Source organism: Olea europaea, unplaced genomic scaffold (assembly GCF_002742605.1).
Source record: "Olea europaea var. sylvestris unplaced genomic scaffold, O_europaea_v1 scaffold65, whole genome shotgun sequence".
Taxonomy (NCBI): domain Eukaryota; kingdom Viridiplantae; phylum Streptophyta; class Magnoliopsida; order Lamiales; family Oleaceae; genus Olea; species Olea europaea.
This window is the reverse complement of record NW_019264872.1, coordinates 156,595-172,884: the sequence shown is the minus strand read 5'-3', so window position 1 is coordinate 172,884 and position 16,290 is coordinate 156,595.

Sequence of the window (16,290 nt, the reverse complement as noted above, 5' to 3'; positions counted from 1 at the left end):
ACCACGCTCTCATTCGCAGCAGGGAATCATAAAATTTGAAAAGCACCAAACTTACAACTTTTTAAAAGAATTCTTTTTTTTTTTTTTTAAATTTGAAATTTTTATCACCTTTTGAGAGGAAAAAAAATATATGGAGTAACGTTATCAAATACTGACTTAAAGAGAAAGTAATCCATATGCAATTTGTAATACTTCGAATGAAGAAAAAGATGAATTTGAAATTAGGTGGGGGCAATTGTGTTGACCTGACGGTTCAGCGGTTGTTGTACTTTAGGACATCTTGAAGGACCACTGATTTGCTTTTACAATCGAAAAATGTTTGTTGTACATAAGAGTGTATATTAAGTTACACAGCATCCGCACATGATTTACGTTAAAGGTTTGTTCGATAGTGATTATGAAAATTGATTTTTTTAATCGTTAGAAAGAAAGTGAGCCCCACATATGAGTGAAGAAGTCAAAAAGATGGCTAAAATAATGAAATAACTATAAAAAATATTGATTTTTTAGAATGAAAAATTTCTACCAAATGGGGTTAAATATTTATTCGTGGGGATCACTCATTGAGGGAACTATACATTTGTACAAATGGAATAATCCTTTATAATTACATTAGACGTGCATTATTGTGTACATCGTTCCTTCTAGTCTTTATTATGTGGCATAATTTGGATTAAAAAAAATGATTATTGAGAAAATTAATAGGGATGATGGTGTCATGTGACAAAGTGTAAAAGAAAGTATATACAAGAATGAACATATAGGATGATAGATTTTATTGGATTAAATGTTAGGCGAATATTATATTATAAATTTCAAGTTAAATTAATTAATCTTTTATACTAAAATTCTCAAATGTTGATATTATATATCTACTCGTTGATTTTTGGTAAATTTTAATAAAAATTGATGAAATGTGTAATTGAAAAGTTGTGAATCCAAGAAATGTGTAGCTAAAAATAATTTTTTATTTTGACTTTAAAAGTTTAGTAGATAAAACCTACTCCAAACATGGGACATAACACAAAGTTATGAGGTATAAGTAGGTCTATGCGTGGTTCAGTTTGGGTCGATTTCATCTCCAATCGATAACTGAAATTAAATTAGTCAGTTTTGAATTTCAACTCAAACCAACCCATTCTAGTTCTACCATTTGGTTTGGTTCGGTTATTCGGTTTGGACTTTTAGTTCAAATTGATTTTTTTTTTTTTTAAATTGTTCGAATTTTAGGCCCACTTAAATTACAAGAATTAAAATAACCAAATAATTTTATATTACAAGAGCTATTGACTAACAAATAAAATTACGTTAATAAAGTTTTGTAGTTTTTCTATGTATTGTGTAGTCTAACTGTCTGAATAGGAAAAAATGCTAAGTATAATATAATAAACTTGTGAAAGGAAGTTCTCAATGTTATTACTTACCGCAATATCATAGATTGGAAGGAATCGAAATATACTTATAAGATTATGGTTTATTTCTTTATTTTTATTTTCTTAAATAAAAAAAATATTTAAGTGGATTTTTATTCGGTTAACTGTTTTGAGATTTCAAACCATGACTGAACCGACTTACCATGATTTTGTTTAAAAAAAAAAAAACTGTGTCAATCACCCAAGTCGGTTCGATTTGATTGGTTTGGTCGATTTTTAGATTTCTTTGTCCAGGCCTAGGTATAAGACTAAATATTATATAAAATAGGATATTATAAATGACTTTAAAAATGTTTGAATTAAGCTCTTGTTTGATGGCTATTATTTGGCAAAAATAAAGTTTTGAATTGTGAATTTTTAGAGAATGTGTGATTTAAAAGTAGAAAAAAATTTGGATTTACTTACTAAATATATTATTGTGTGAATGTGTAGTTGAAAATAAGTCTGTAAAATAAAGAGTTTTGAAGTAATAATGATCAAATAAGGCGCTAAATATTTGTCAATCAAAATTTCAATATCCAAATATTCGTCATTCAATTTACGATTAAATTAGAGGCTATGCTTCTTGACAAAGAGCAGCCACTTTTATCATTTTGAAAACTTGGCTAAATGTTTTGATCTTGTAAACACGAGGGGTTTTACTGCAGAAAGAAACAAATTTTATTCACCTTTATAGGATTTCAGTTAAAATAAACAAGTTTTAAATCGTACACCATCGACACCATCGTGAGCATGGTTTGCCGATTAAATTATTCTATTGAAATTGGAACAAAAACTACAATATACCCTTGTTTGGTGGAGATCAAAATTAAATTTTTAGCAAATTTATATAAAAATTAATGAAAGATGTGGCTGAAAATTTGTGAGTTACATAAAATATGTGATTGAAATTATTATCGACTTTGATTTTATACTAATATCTTGATTTTAATTCCCACCAACAAGGGACTAAGTCTTCATTTTTTCAATTCAAATATACAAAGTAGCTAGAACTTTGAAAAATTGGTTAGATGAGTTGATTTGGTCACTGAAGTTTTGTGCATTGTCTTATTAGGAATGTAAACTAGCCAGGTTGAGCCAGTTTGCGAGCCTTAGATCGCGGCTCGAGTGCACCTCGAGTAAAAAAGGCTCGAACTTTTTTGGCCTGAGTCGAGCCGAGTCGAGCTAAGTTTGAATTTAAAAATCAAGGCTTGACTCTAGCTTTGTTGAGTCGAGACAACTCGATTTGTTTAATATAATTTCTAGCGATGTAGGCAAGCGGCTAAAAGGAAGGCAACTAATATCTTGATTTTAATTCCCACCAACAAGGGACAAAGTCTTCATTTTTTCAATTCAAATATACAAAGTAGCTGGAACTTTGAAAAATTGGTTAGATGAGTTGATTTGGTCACTGAAGTTTTGTACATTGTTTTATTAGGAATGTAAACTAGCCAGTTTGCGAGCCTTAGATCGTAGCCTGAGTGCGGCTCGAGCAAAAAAGGCTCAAACTTTTTTAGCTTGAGTCGAGCTGAGCTGAGCTAAGCTCGAATTTAAAAATCAAGGCTTGACTCTAGTTTTGTCGAGTCGAGGCGACTCAATTTGTTTAATATAATGTCTAGCGATGCAGGCAAGCGGCTAAAAGGAAGGCAACTAGCTTCAGCTTCAAGTTGTCGCTTGCTCCTTAATGCCACACGGACCAACTTGAGCTAAGCCTTGCCCAAAAATGCGGCTCGCCAGCTTGTCGCTCAAGCTTTTTACGAGTCGAGCCATGAGTCAAGCCGACGAGTCGAATTGACATTCCTACATTTAATTCAATGTGGCATGCAATTGAACATAGAGGTGGATCTAAAAGGCCTGAGTTCGATTCATGTTTAGGAAGGCATCAAATTAGTTTAAGCGATTATTAATATTATTTACGTAATTTGTCAATGGTAAACGGTTAAAGTGTCAATTAAATTATTTAACATCTTAAAACATGACCTACTACATTTAAGAGTCCAATTATTTAACATCACTTTATTGATGTGTAGCTTGCCATTAGTCTATATAAATAGCATTATTCTAGGTGATTATAAATTGTGACGTTATAGGATGTATTAATAATAAATAGTAGTTGTGGGTAATACAAAATTTGTGAATAAAAAGTATGTTTAATCAACTTAATTTGTAAATTTTTTGGGAAGTGATTTGAGTAATGTTATTTGTTTAGATTGTCAATGGTCAACAGTCTAGCCATTAGTTTGAAGTTTGTCTAGCCATCTTAGGTGTCCATTAAACAACCTAACATCTTAAAATAAGACCTCCTACATTTAAGAGTCCAATTATTTAACTACTTTATTTATACCTAGTCTAGCCATTAGTTTGATAGATAGCATTATTCTAAGTGATTATAAATAGTGAGGTTCTACGATTCGTGTGCATAATAAGCGAGTGACAGTTATGGATCATATAAAATATGTAAATAAAAAATATGTTTAACTAACTTTTTCAACAAGTACTTGGACTAAAAAAAAATTTATTATAAATAAATCTTAAATTCATATCTTATGTAACCCCAACCCGAACTCTTAGCTTATGTTTGGTACATGTTTATAAACAATAAAATTATTTTTATTCACATATTTTGTGAGCCTCGTAGATACTACTTATTTATCATTTCTACCTATTTATAAATGAAATTATATATAAACGCTTTCCAGACATACTCTAACAGTAAAAGATAGACGAGAATAAATGATTAAACGGGTAGGCCAAAATACTTTGAGGACCAATGTAAATTTTATGAAGAACTTGTAATTCAAATTTGTTGAGATTTTTATAAGAAGAGCATGATGGGAATATGATTACCCTAATCTTTTTTGACTAATGTAATTGAAAATGAGTCTACTTTTAATCCTCTAATCACGGTGCTCGAGATGAATGGTCTGGACACCGAAAGACTGGAAAGAGCACGTGAAATTTCAAATTCGTCAATTTGATTTGTCAGCACAGGCCGGCTACTTTTCCAATTAGGATCCGTTTGATTCACTAAATTTTCCATGAAATTTAGAATTCGAATTCCAACTTTCATTAAATGACCTGTTTGATTGACAAAATTTTTTAGGGAATTCATTTTCCATGTAATTCTAGGTACAACACTTTAAAGCGTGATTTTTCACCTTTTATTTTCCTAAAGGTTGGTGGTTTTTGGTTTTCCACCTTTTTTCTTGTTTTTTTTTTAATTGTTGGCAATGAGAACAAATTCTATGAACAACTGTAAAAGAGGATATACCTGAAATTGACAATTTTATGTAAAACAAAGCCAAACGAACACTAAAATATATATGATTTATTATTTTTTTTTTTGGACAATGGAAACAAAGTTTAGGAACAATGGTAGAAGTGGATATCCCTTAAATTGACAATTTTCATGTAAAACAAAGTTAAACGAACACCAAAAAATACTTTTACTTCAACATTTTCCTCGTGAAAAATTATACCAATCAAACACAATAATTTACAATTCCCAGGAAAATAATTTCTACGTAATTCAATTCCCTGTAATTCATTTTCTTTCCACCCAAATTTCATCTTCGCAATCAAACAGACACTTAATGTAGACTACAGGTTCCATTAGAGTTCCTAAGTAAGATTTTTAATTATTCATAAACTATTTAAATTATAAGTAAATAAAAATGAGTAAGTCATTTTTCAAAATATGTGATATAACAGGAAATTTAATCGATTGTAAATTGTGCTAAACAAGCACTGTGACGGGGGTGGATTGATGCATTTTGAAATGTATTATATTATTTGTATAAAGAGTTCACAAATTTGGTTGACAAAATAAGTGTTGGTAAAATTCAAATCATTGATTTTTAATGATTTAAAAATCTGTTTTTAAAATGATTGGTGTAGATATTACTTTGTAAATCAACTTTATACATATAGCATAACTCTTTTGAAATTGAGATAAGACAGGAGAAAATATGATTTGAAGTGTGTGTGCACGAGGACCTTTCGTTATGGATTCAACACAATCTCTTAAAAACTATAATTCACGATTTTTTTTTTAGAATACGATTAATTTCCTAATTTTTCAATATGTTCTTATTTAATGTGTCTTATTAGAAGAAAATGTAAGTAAAATTTATATTTCCAACTATATTAATTACATTTTTTTAATCTATTTAAAAATGAAAGTAAGCTTATCTTTATAAATCAGATGAAGTATAATTTTAGAGATCGATCCAATTTAGTCCCCTTACATCTGGACTTGCTTTGTAAATGTTCTAAATTGTTCATAATTAATTGTAACTATGTAGATGAAATCGATACTTATAATTCAAGTTCCAATAATCTAAGTTCATTAGCTCTCCACTGTTGTCCAATTGAGTTCGGTTTATTTTTTAAATAATATTATTTAGTCACACTGGTATTATAATCAAGGTCCATGTGGCTTTAATTGACATTAAATGATAGATCATGATAGGTTAACGTATCGTTTAATACTACATTAGCGCCCCATATATTGGAATTATAATGCCAAAGGGACTAAACAACATTACTCTTATTATATGGAGTGAGTCAAGGATTAATGAGCTTTGGTAATTGTAGTTACGGAATATTACATATGTAAGGTGGTTGCAAAATACAATTTTAAAATTAAGTAATTAATTTATTATTGAAAATCGGGTCTTAATAAATTTAATTAATTAATTAAATGAATAATATTTTATTAATTAGATATATTAAGGTTATTGTATCACACAATTTATGATTACAATTACATACTAATTACAATTATAGATGTTATAGTCACAAATCACAAATTTTATAAGTTACAATTTATTTTTCGATCACAAATTATCAAATTAATTGAGAATTCTCATTGTTAATGATGGAAGACGAATAATAATTCCAACTTACTAATTTAATGATGGATTTATCATGCAAAGATCCCATCATAAAAATTATAACCTTTACTATCTGGTATTTTCGAATCATAAAGAAAACTAGTTGATCAATTTTTAGGGTACATAACGTGGAATCATACAATATTCCATCTCTATGGTATCCTCATCTACTTGCATATCCAATTAGTTCAATCGTAACATGTATCTTATACTAGTTGACATGCAAGCCTAAATAATTGGACACATGTACTCATAATAATTACAACGAACTCGTATGTCCAAAATAGATAAGAGTTCACAGGCCCATAAAATAAAAGAATTAAATTAAATATTCGACACATCCACATGATCGAGTCCATAATCATTCACTAAATATATATTCATCACATAAATGCACTCTTATATAATATTTAATATTATATGCAAACATGTTTCAAGTTTAGCAATTAAAAATGTCTATACTAATTTAGACCAAAGGACCAGAATAATTAAACAATTAATTAATCAATTACTTTAATTCAAGATTTTATTTAATTAAAATCAAATATTAATTAGATATCGAATTAGAATCCAACTCTAATCCCACAATTATAGGGCGGAACTATCTAATTAAAATCAAATTCTAATTAAATACCAAATTAAAGTCCAATTTTAATTCCATCTTTTTATGGTGTGACAATTTTATTAAAATCAAATTCTAATTAAATTCAAAATAGAGTCCAACTCTAATTTCAAAATTATAGGGTAAGATAGTTTAATTCGAATCAAATTCTAACTAAATACCAAATTAGAGTCAAACTCTTAAATAAAATAAAATTCAATTTAGAGTCAAAGTTTATTATTTAAGTTAAAATCCAATTTTTAAAAAAATATAAAAAGTCGAGAAATTTTAAATAAAATTTTAATTTGGGTTTAATAAAAAATTCTGGTAAAAAATGAAAATATAGCAAACCCTTTTTAAAATTAATTTTAAAAAACGAATTTTAAAATTGTGTCCAAGACCCAATTGAAAATTATAAACATGACCCCATTTGTAACGCTCCGACCCACTAGTACAAAAGCATCACTCAAACAATTGCACCTCACCTTTAGACTTAGAAATTATTTAAACTAATAATTTAATTTAAGAGTTTTAAAAAATTCCTTAAGAAATATATATATAACTACCAAAAAATTTCCCATTAAAATTTACTTTTAGATAGTAATATAATATTAACATAATTTCAAAAGCATTTATTAAAGAAGAAAAGAATCGAGCAAATCCATGCATATGCCTATTTTATTACGTGAATAGTGACAAGTACATATCTACCAAACAAATAAAAGGTATGATAGTGTCCATGTGTGAACTACTTTAAAATATTTTCCAAAATCCCGCTAACACTAACTAAACAAGTTGTTTTCTTTTTCGATCTTGTAGGACAAGTGTCAAAATAATTCGTTTGCATAGCTATCGACCTTGAAACTTTATCAAATTTTAACTTAAAGTAGGAAACTTCTTATAATATGACATAGTCAAAAATTAGCTTCTGTCGGCATCATATGAGGTATTAAAATACTTTTCAAAACCTAGCAGCTCTTGGTTGAAAGGTAAACTGGTGCAATTCACTTAAAATGACATATAAATTTTCACAGACATCAAAACCATATGACTTCAAATTTATTCAATAGCTAATCTATAAGACTATCAAATCCAATTAGTTTCATCTAGAAATTCTAAGTAATGGCCGAGTTATGAATTTTTGAAATCAAAGTAGAAGCTGAAAACAGCAACACTAGCCTGTGCAATTTACCTTAACTGATATCGGATTGACACGATTCCAAGTTTATTCAGTAGTTAAACTATATGGTTATCCAACACCATTGGTTTTGACTAAAAATTCTAAGTAACGAGTGAGCTAAGAATCTTTAAAGTCAAGACAGAAACTGAAATTTTTAAAAAACAGCAATATTTAATTTGTTGACAATGTTTTTTATTTTTTTTTATTTTTCGTAAACGGTGATTGGTAAATAAATTTCTAGAACACATATATACTTTAAAATATAACTTATTCATAAAAAATGTTTGTAGGATAGATCCACGCACAACAACCACATAAATCTAATTTAAAGAAAACGTAAATATTTAATAATCAAACTAAAAATATTAAATCACCGGCTTCTCCATGGCATGTTGCATATCCATCTACCCTCATCCATGCCCCAAGAAAATACATTCAACCTGTAGGAAGGGAATTAATCGATGAGTTGAAACTCAATGGATATCATCGGTACATTTTGTTATCAAATTAGAAATTTCGAACTATAGATTCATACCTTCGCACGTAGATGGATTTTCGGCAAAATCCAATTACTATAGTATTATCATAACATGTAGAGTCGGAGAATGATCATTCAAACTGTTGTAGTCCGAAGCAGTGTACCTGGAGTTACCATTTCATTCAGACATTTATCGAAAAATCATAATTTGAAAACGAAATAAACACTTGCACCTCTACTATCTTGAATTTCTTGGAAATAAAAGAAAAAATGTGTAGAAAGTCTTTCTTCTTCCCACCCTTGTTATTCCCTTAATCTTAACTTGACATGAAATATATATTTTTTAAGAGAAAATAAGAGTAAATTCGGATTTGAGGAGGGGTATAGTGAAAAAGTGATATTCGTCTTCTTGTAACATTCATTTTTAATGAAAAACTAAATGGGGAGTTGTAATAAAATAAAATTTGTTAAATTTGATCTTTAACTAAGAATTTGAAGAGTTTCCAAACCATAAAAAAATAATTTATATAATTTTTTTTATAAAAACATCTACATGGTGATTCGAACTTGGGTTATATATATGAAATACCATGTTATTCATTAAATATTTGTAATCAAATTTGTTTAAACTTAATCTCTTCAATTGTTTGGCTTTTAATTAATTTATGGCTTGGACTTTCATGATCTTAAATGGGTTGAGCTTCCATAACTTGTTTCTTAAATGAGTTAGACTCGTGGTGTTAGATTATCACAAAATAATAACCTAATTTCATTTTATTTCTCGGGTTTTTACACCTTCAATTTTTGAAATTGCATAGTTGCTCTTCATTTTAAAATTACATACCTAAACCTTAATTCATATTGCAAGCGGGGCCTACAATTTCTCAAATTGAAACAGAAGCCTCGCCTCTAGTCACCTTAAAAGGCAAAAACCCTAAAATATTTTTGGGATGGCATCGATCTCACTCCTACAATAGTTAGTGGTTGCACACCACCACTGTCACACAGTGACAATGTGTACCACTTAGTAGTGGCGAAGCACTGCTGCAAGGAGCAACATGAGATGCTACTTCATGCTTTCGTGCGCTGCAGTACACGCTACCACTGCAGCTAGTGGTGACTGTTGTTGCTAGGGTTGGACATGGTTCGGTTCGGTTCGGTTCTAACGAGAACTGAACCGACCCAAAATTTTCGGATATTTAATAAGTGGAACAATCGGGTCCAAATTTAATTACGAAACCGTTCGGGTTCGGTTCCATTCGGTTCGGTTTGGTCCGATTCGATTCCATTCGGTTCCGTATTATAATTAAATTTAATATATATAAAGTTACGTTAATTTAATTAATGATATGTTCAATATTAGCTCTTACAAAATAATGTAGTTCAATCTTATATATTTCACGTCTCTCTTTACTGAATTCTTCATAAATTTGAATATTAAAATTACAGAAAGAGAAAGACAGCGAGCTTAGAATAATTAAGAGAGATGTTATAGAGCTTTAATTAGTTTTTCTTCGGTAGAAACGACATTACGGTAGAATAAAATTGTAGTAAATTTGATTAAGTTGATTTTGAACTGAAAATTAGAAATAGGAAAATCATATTTTGTGGTTTAAACTAAATTAACTAGTTAACAAATTTATTTAGAAAAAATAAAATAATTTTACTTATTTAAAATAAATTAATTAAAAAAATTACGGAGATTCGATTCTTATTCGGTTCTTCGGGTCTTGGCCTAGAACCGAGAATCGAACCATACTCGTCGGTTCTTGATTCAAATATCCGTTCAGGTATTTAACTTGAGAAAAATCGTCCGGTTCGGTTCGGGAATTTTGTCCAGCCCTAGTTGTTGCCGACCGTCGCCCCTCCTATAACTTTCTCACCATTTACCAAAAAATTTATATTATATTTCAAAGTAGATTTTAAGGATGAAAAACAATTTTCTACATTATTAGAAACCAGAAAACAACAATAATCAACTTTTGATTTGTACATGATTCAACACAGTTTCTAATAAGCATAAAGTAGGCTCTGATGCCACTTTTGAGAATTCACTTAACATGCACAGCAAAATTTAAAATAACATTTCAATTCCCACTACGGATTTTCTTTGTGTTTAGAAAGAAGTTGTGATATAAATTATACTTTTATTTAATTCTATAAACTCATTTACTTATCTTGGACCAGAACAATTACGATTTACAATCCATAATTGTCCAATTATCCAATCTCCAATGAAATTCTGCACAAGGAATAAGAACGAAAGAATTATGATTTTCTTCTTTTGTGCTAGCAAGATTGTGAATTGTCTTCTTTGTTTTTAAACCTTAACATGTTATTAATAGAAGTTTAAGTAGGCTCGGCCAATCACTTAAACTTAAATTGGTCCAATATTCAACTAATCTACTTAATTATATCTGGTTCATGAATTAATTAATCAAATTAATTAACTCAGACTTATTAACAAACAACACAATTAATTAATTGTCTCATACTTGTCAATTAATTAATAAATATCATTCTTCTAATTTATCTTTTCTGTGTGACCAATTATGCTCCTAATCACGATGCGTAATGATGTGTATTATTATTTTTACCTAATCAGAATCAATAAATTAAAATATCGCTTTTTAATTTATCATCAATTTACACCTATCATCCCAGATTGACTAGGAACATGATATGGCAATACATGTGATAGAAAATGCCATGAGGTATAAAAAAAATCAAACTTGTCGTTTATTTTGAAATTAATCCATTCGTCAATATGATTTGATCAGTTACGAGATATGAAATTATGTCATCTCGATCGTTGATCATATTTTTCATCACATTCTTAAGTCAATATAAGTCGAAAAACTCCTTTTGACTTATGAGCACACATTGGCCAAGTATTTCATTATCAACTTAATTAAATGAAATGTATATCATAAACTTTTATTATCTAAGAGTGTCGAATCCTCTGTTGATTGTTTACAACCTTCATATCATCAAAGTACCCCATATAAGACACTATTATGACTCAAGTTGAAGGAGCTATTTCACCACTGAACGTTAGAGACTAACTAGTGACACTCAGAAAGTTATTCATGTGGAATCTCTCAAGGGGGTCTCCAATGTTTTGTTCTTTAACAAAATATTCACGTGTCATTTAAATATCATCACACTTTAGCTTATGGGATTTGCTGCTTACTTCGTAAAGTAAGAAATATCACATGTGATGGTCTATCCGTAATAATGATATTCGTATCTTGTTATTATTTACAACCACAATGATTTGAGATTCAGTGATATATAATTTATATCTTACAATTACAATTCCTTGTGATTAACATATTTACGAACTTTATTATTTAATTTATTAGAATATTAATTCAATTAAAAATAGATCTGTCATAAATAAAAGTACACCAATTATATATTAAGCCCTTGATTAGTATTGGCTGAAATTCAGATTTTAATCTAAGTTAAAGTCAACAATCAATTTTAACCACATATTTCATGGGTTCACAATTTTTCAACCACATTTTATCAACTTTTATCAAAATTTACTAAAAAATTGATTTTAATTCCCACCAAACAGGGGGTAAAAATGTTTATATCCAAAATCGATTACACGTAGGGAATAAAACTTTTATAACTTTCTAGGTTTCATACCCACATAACTGAAGTACTGATGTCAATAAATCTTCATTGAAAAGGAGGATCAATTCCACAATCTAAACTAATTCTTTTGAACAAACAGCTTAAACCTATAAACAAATATAAAAAAACCCTACATAACTATATATGAAACCAGTTGTGCTACATGTATATAATAAGTTTATATAATCGTTTACACATATGATGTGTAGAGATATGATCAAAATTTCTTCAATCAAATAATTTTTTTTTCACTCTTTTTGACACCTAATCTATATGTAAATCATTATGTAGCTGTTTATGTACAAGTAGCATTATTCATATATACTAGTGCTTTGTTCATGTAGTGCATGAGTTGAGTTGTTTTGAAGATAATATAAGTGTATGCAATTTGTTGGATTTTCGTAAATCATATACTGAATTAATGTATGCTATGACTTCACTGGGATGGACTTTTCTTTATTCAACATGCAAACACAAATATCCAAGATCAAGCACACATTATTTGAATACCTCAAATCACAGAAACGGTAGCTATTTAAAAAAAAAAACTTGAAATTCTCATTTGAGTAATATAACTATTACAACAAAGACCAAGTTTTAGGTCTATATATTGATTAAATGTCCTCCAGAAATACCCACTCATTTCATTACCCCACGAGATGCCATGCAAGGATAAAACAACCATAAATCAGTTGAATGCCAACATCACAATGCTTGTTCGTTACTAAGATATGAGGGCAAATTGGAAAGGATCACCCGCTCTCTATGGCACATTTATAAATTCCCAAACTTAGCATGAAACAAGTAGGCATTCATATTAACTGTATAATTGATGAAGTAAAATGATGTACCTATTCACTCTAAAAATTTGAATCAACTTACCACCTTTTGTTCACATGTAGCATTTAGCATAAAACAAAAAATAAAAGGTTAAACAATTATTTTTTAGACAAATGATGATTGTAATCAGAAAATTCATGCAATTGTGAACCAGATGCTTTTCTTTGTTTTTGTTCTTCGATTTTATCAATATTTGTACAGATTCATATGGCAATTTCTTTTCAAATTTCCCAGAACTATTTTGAACAAGGAATCCACGTGGCAAACTACTCTGATCATCCTAATATGAATTAGTATCACCACTTGAAGCATCTGTATTATTAGATATTTGAACACTTCCTGATGTTCCTGCACTACAAACATGATGCACTTGCAAGTTGTATGGAAGAAATAATCCAAAGAAATAAAAGGGAAAAGTTCAAATAGCCATAATAGCTAGCATATCACTGAAATAGATGAATGCATCCATGGAAAGAAAATACTCATTTGAAAACAGTTATTGTTTAATAGGTTTGTTATCAAACCTATTAAAGGACGGGCAAGGATTGCAACAATTGAAGTCCTATACTTGTTTCCCAATTTAGATGCATCATAAAAAGCTAAAAATGAAACTCTTTAACAAACTAAAAAAGGTTGAACCCCAACCTTGAAGGTCTCCCACCGCCCCTGCCCTAGAGTATCGTGAGGGAGGTAAATCGCAGGTTATGCCTCCAAGAGTACAGGGTGGAAGGCTGCTTGTACACTTGCAGTTACTCAAGAGTGAAATCCATATTTCAGGATTCGAACCCTTGACGCAGCAGCCTCAAGCAAAATTGGATTTCTCCACCATCTCCTTTTATCACTTGGAGATGTGCCCTGGGGGCAAACTCTTTAACAAACTAACTGATGTAGCAGAAGGTTATAGGAGAGATGAACAAATTTCACATGATTAAAAACTCGCAATTTTTATTTTTATTTTTATTTTATTTCTGTCAATCGATGAGGCCAAAAGGGCTTACAATGCTTTATATAGGGAGAAGCCTAGGAAAATCCAGAAAAATTAAAAAATAATATAAGAGATCTTTTTTCTAAAAATGGAAAAAAAATCGAGATATCGACTAAAATTGAAAGCCCTAACCCTAAGGGTCATCCTCCAACAAATGGATTCAAATCCGACTTAAATTGATTGAGATACAACCAAAACAAAATTATCAAAAAAGGAAAAAAAGCATTATTTAAGGCTTAAACGAATGAATTTGCTTGGAATTGGGTCTAACTGAGTCTTTTTCATAGGCCTGTTTTCAATTAAATTTGACTAAATTTTTGTCAAAAATGGGCAACCCAAAATTTCTCCTAAAATTGGGAAGTCTTCTATTTCTGCTTGTGTCGGTCTCGCTTTTTCATAAAATCTAATTCCTTATGAACCACATCAATCCTTGATTGAGAAAAAAATGCCTTTGAATTTGGCGGGGAAGTAACATCATCATCACCCCGAAATGACACCAGATGCTTGACATTAAAAATGTTGGATGTATGAATGTGACTGGACAGCTTCAACCGATATGCATTGGGATTAATCTTCTTAATGAACTTCAATGAACCAATTTTTCTTGTGGCAAGCTTGTTGTATTCATGAGCAGGAATACGATCCTTACGACGATTATTTCGTTGTGGTATTCGTGTGGATTTTTTTCACTTTTGTGTGACTTTTAGTTATATCATCAACTTTCTTCAGTCTCAATTTTTATCACATTGTTCAGTTTTGCGTTTGGGTCCTGTGATATAAAAAAAATATACTTGAGCATCAAAGTTGGTGTGTTGAAAAACGTGTCACAAGATGTTAGTACTTGGGTTTAGCCTTTTGAAAATGTTTCATTATGTCGTTTACATTAGCTTCCAATAATGCATCTGTTGCCTCACCAATTACGCTTGCATCTAATCCTTTAGATTTGTTTTCAAGGTGCCAAAAATATGATGCGGACATCCATTTATTATTTATTTTCTATTTGGACTATTAGTTATATTTTATTTGGACTATTGTTTATGTTTTCGTTATTGAGCTTGTTTAGTGGGTTTGGCCCAAGCCCTTCTCTTTAGGGTTTGTGTTCTGCTATTTATTTCTATTTTGTTTCTCATTTGAGACAGTTGATGATGATTTAGAATTGAAATATTTTTTAGTGGCTTGCAGCTGTTTTCTCCCTCCCCTCTCTTCCTCTGGTTTCTTCTCCTCTTCTCCCTTCTCTCTGTTTCTCCTCCCCATTCCTTCTTCTTTCTTTTTTATTCATCCTACATCAAATTTGGTATCAGAGCCGAACCATGGGTAATTTCTTTTCTTTAATCCAAAATTTATTCATATTTCCCTCCCAAAATTTGTTGGAACAGTACGAACTAAAAGAATATTTGGTACAGGCAGCAGCTTTTTTTTTTCTTCTTCTTCAATTTTCAGTCTTAGTTAAAAAAAAAAAAATTTACTGTTCATCGCGGTACTGTTTACACAGAATTTCAGTTTAGTATTTTGGTCAGTTTCTTAAAAAAAAAAAAGTTACTGTTCACGGGTACTGTTCACGCCAAAAAAAAAAAATTTCGTTTTTTCTGCTGCTCATAAAAAAATTGTGGTGTTGTTCTACAAATCTCAAACCCTAGCATTCAAGCCCATTTAGCCCAACTAACCCAGCCTACTCTTCACGACCCAGGCCCACTCTCCAAACACGAACCCCAGCTGGCCCATCTCTATAACAGGATCCAAACCCCTTCCCATCTGACCCAGTCCCAAATATCCGACCAAACCCGATTATAACCAATCCATTAACATCAAATATCCCACAGTTCCATCCGATTCCTCTCTCACAACCACTCTCTTGCTGCCATCGCCTCTAATCACCATCACGCTACCACTTCATTATCTATTGTACCCAGACATCCACTTCAAATCAGCACAGTCAACCATATACATAATCCAATTTGCCGCCTTCTTCAACACATTCTACAGATTTCTATCACCGACACCCACCCACTCAGACGCCTCTATCCCCAGCGTTTCTATCTTCCACCAACTTCATTGATCAAGCAGTTTACTGTCTCTACTACCAAGCAACCCATTCAGTTACACAGATGTTTCTATTTCAGCATCTGTCCAATTTCAGTGAAGCCAACAATTTAGAATATGCAATGACCGTGAGTTCAGGAGCTGGAGACATTTGACACAGGCAAATCAGAGGCCCAATCGTTAGCAATTCAGGCAACTAGACTACAGGGAGTTG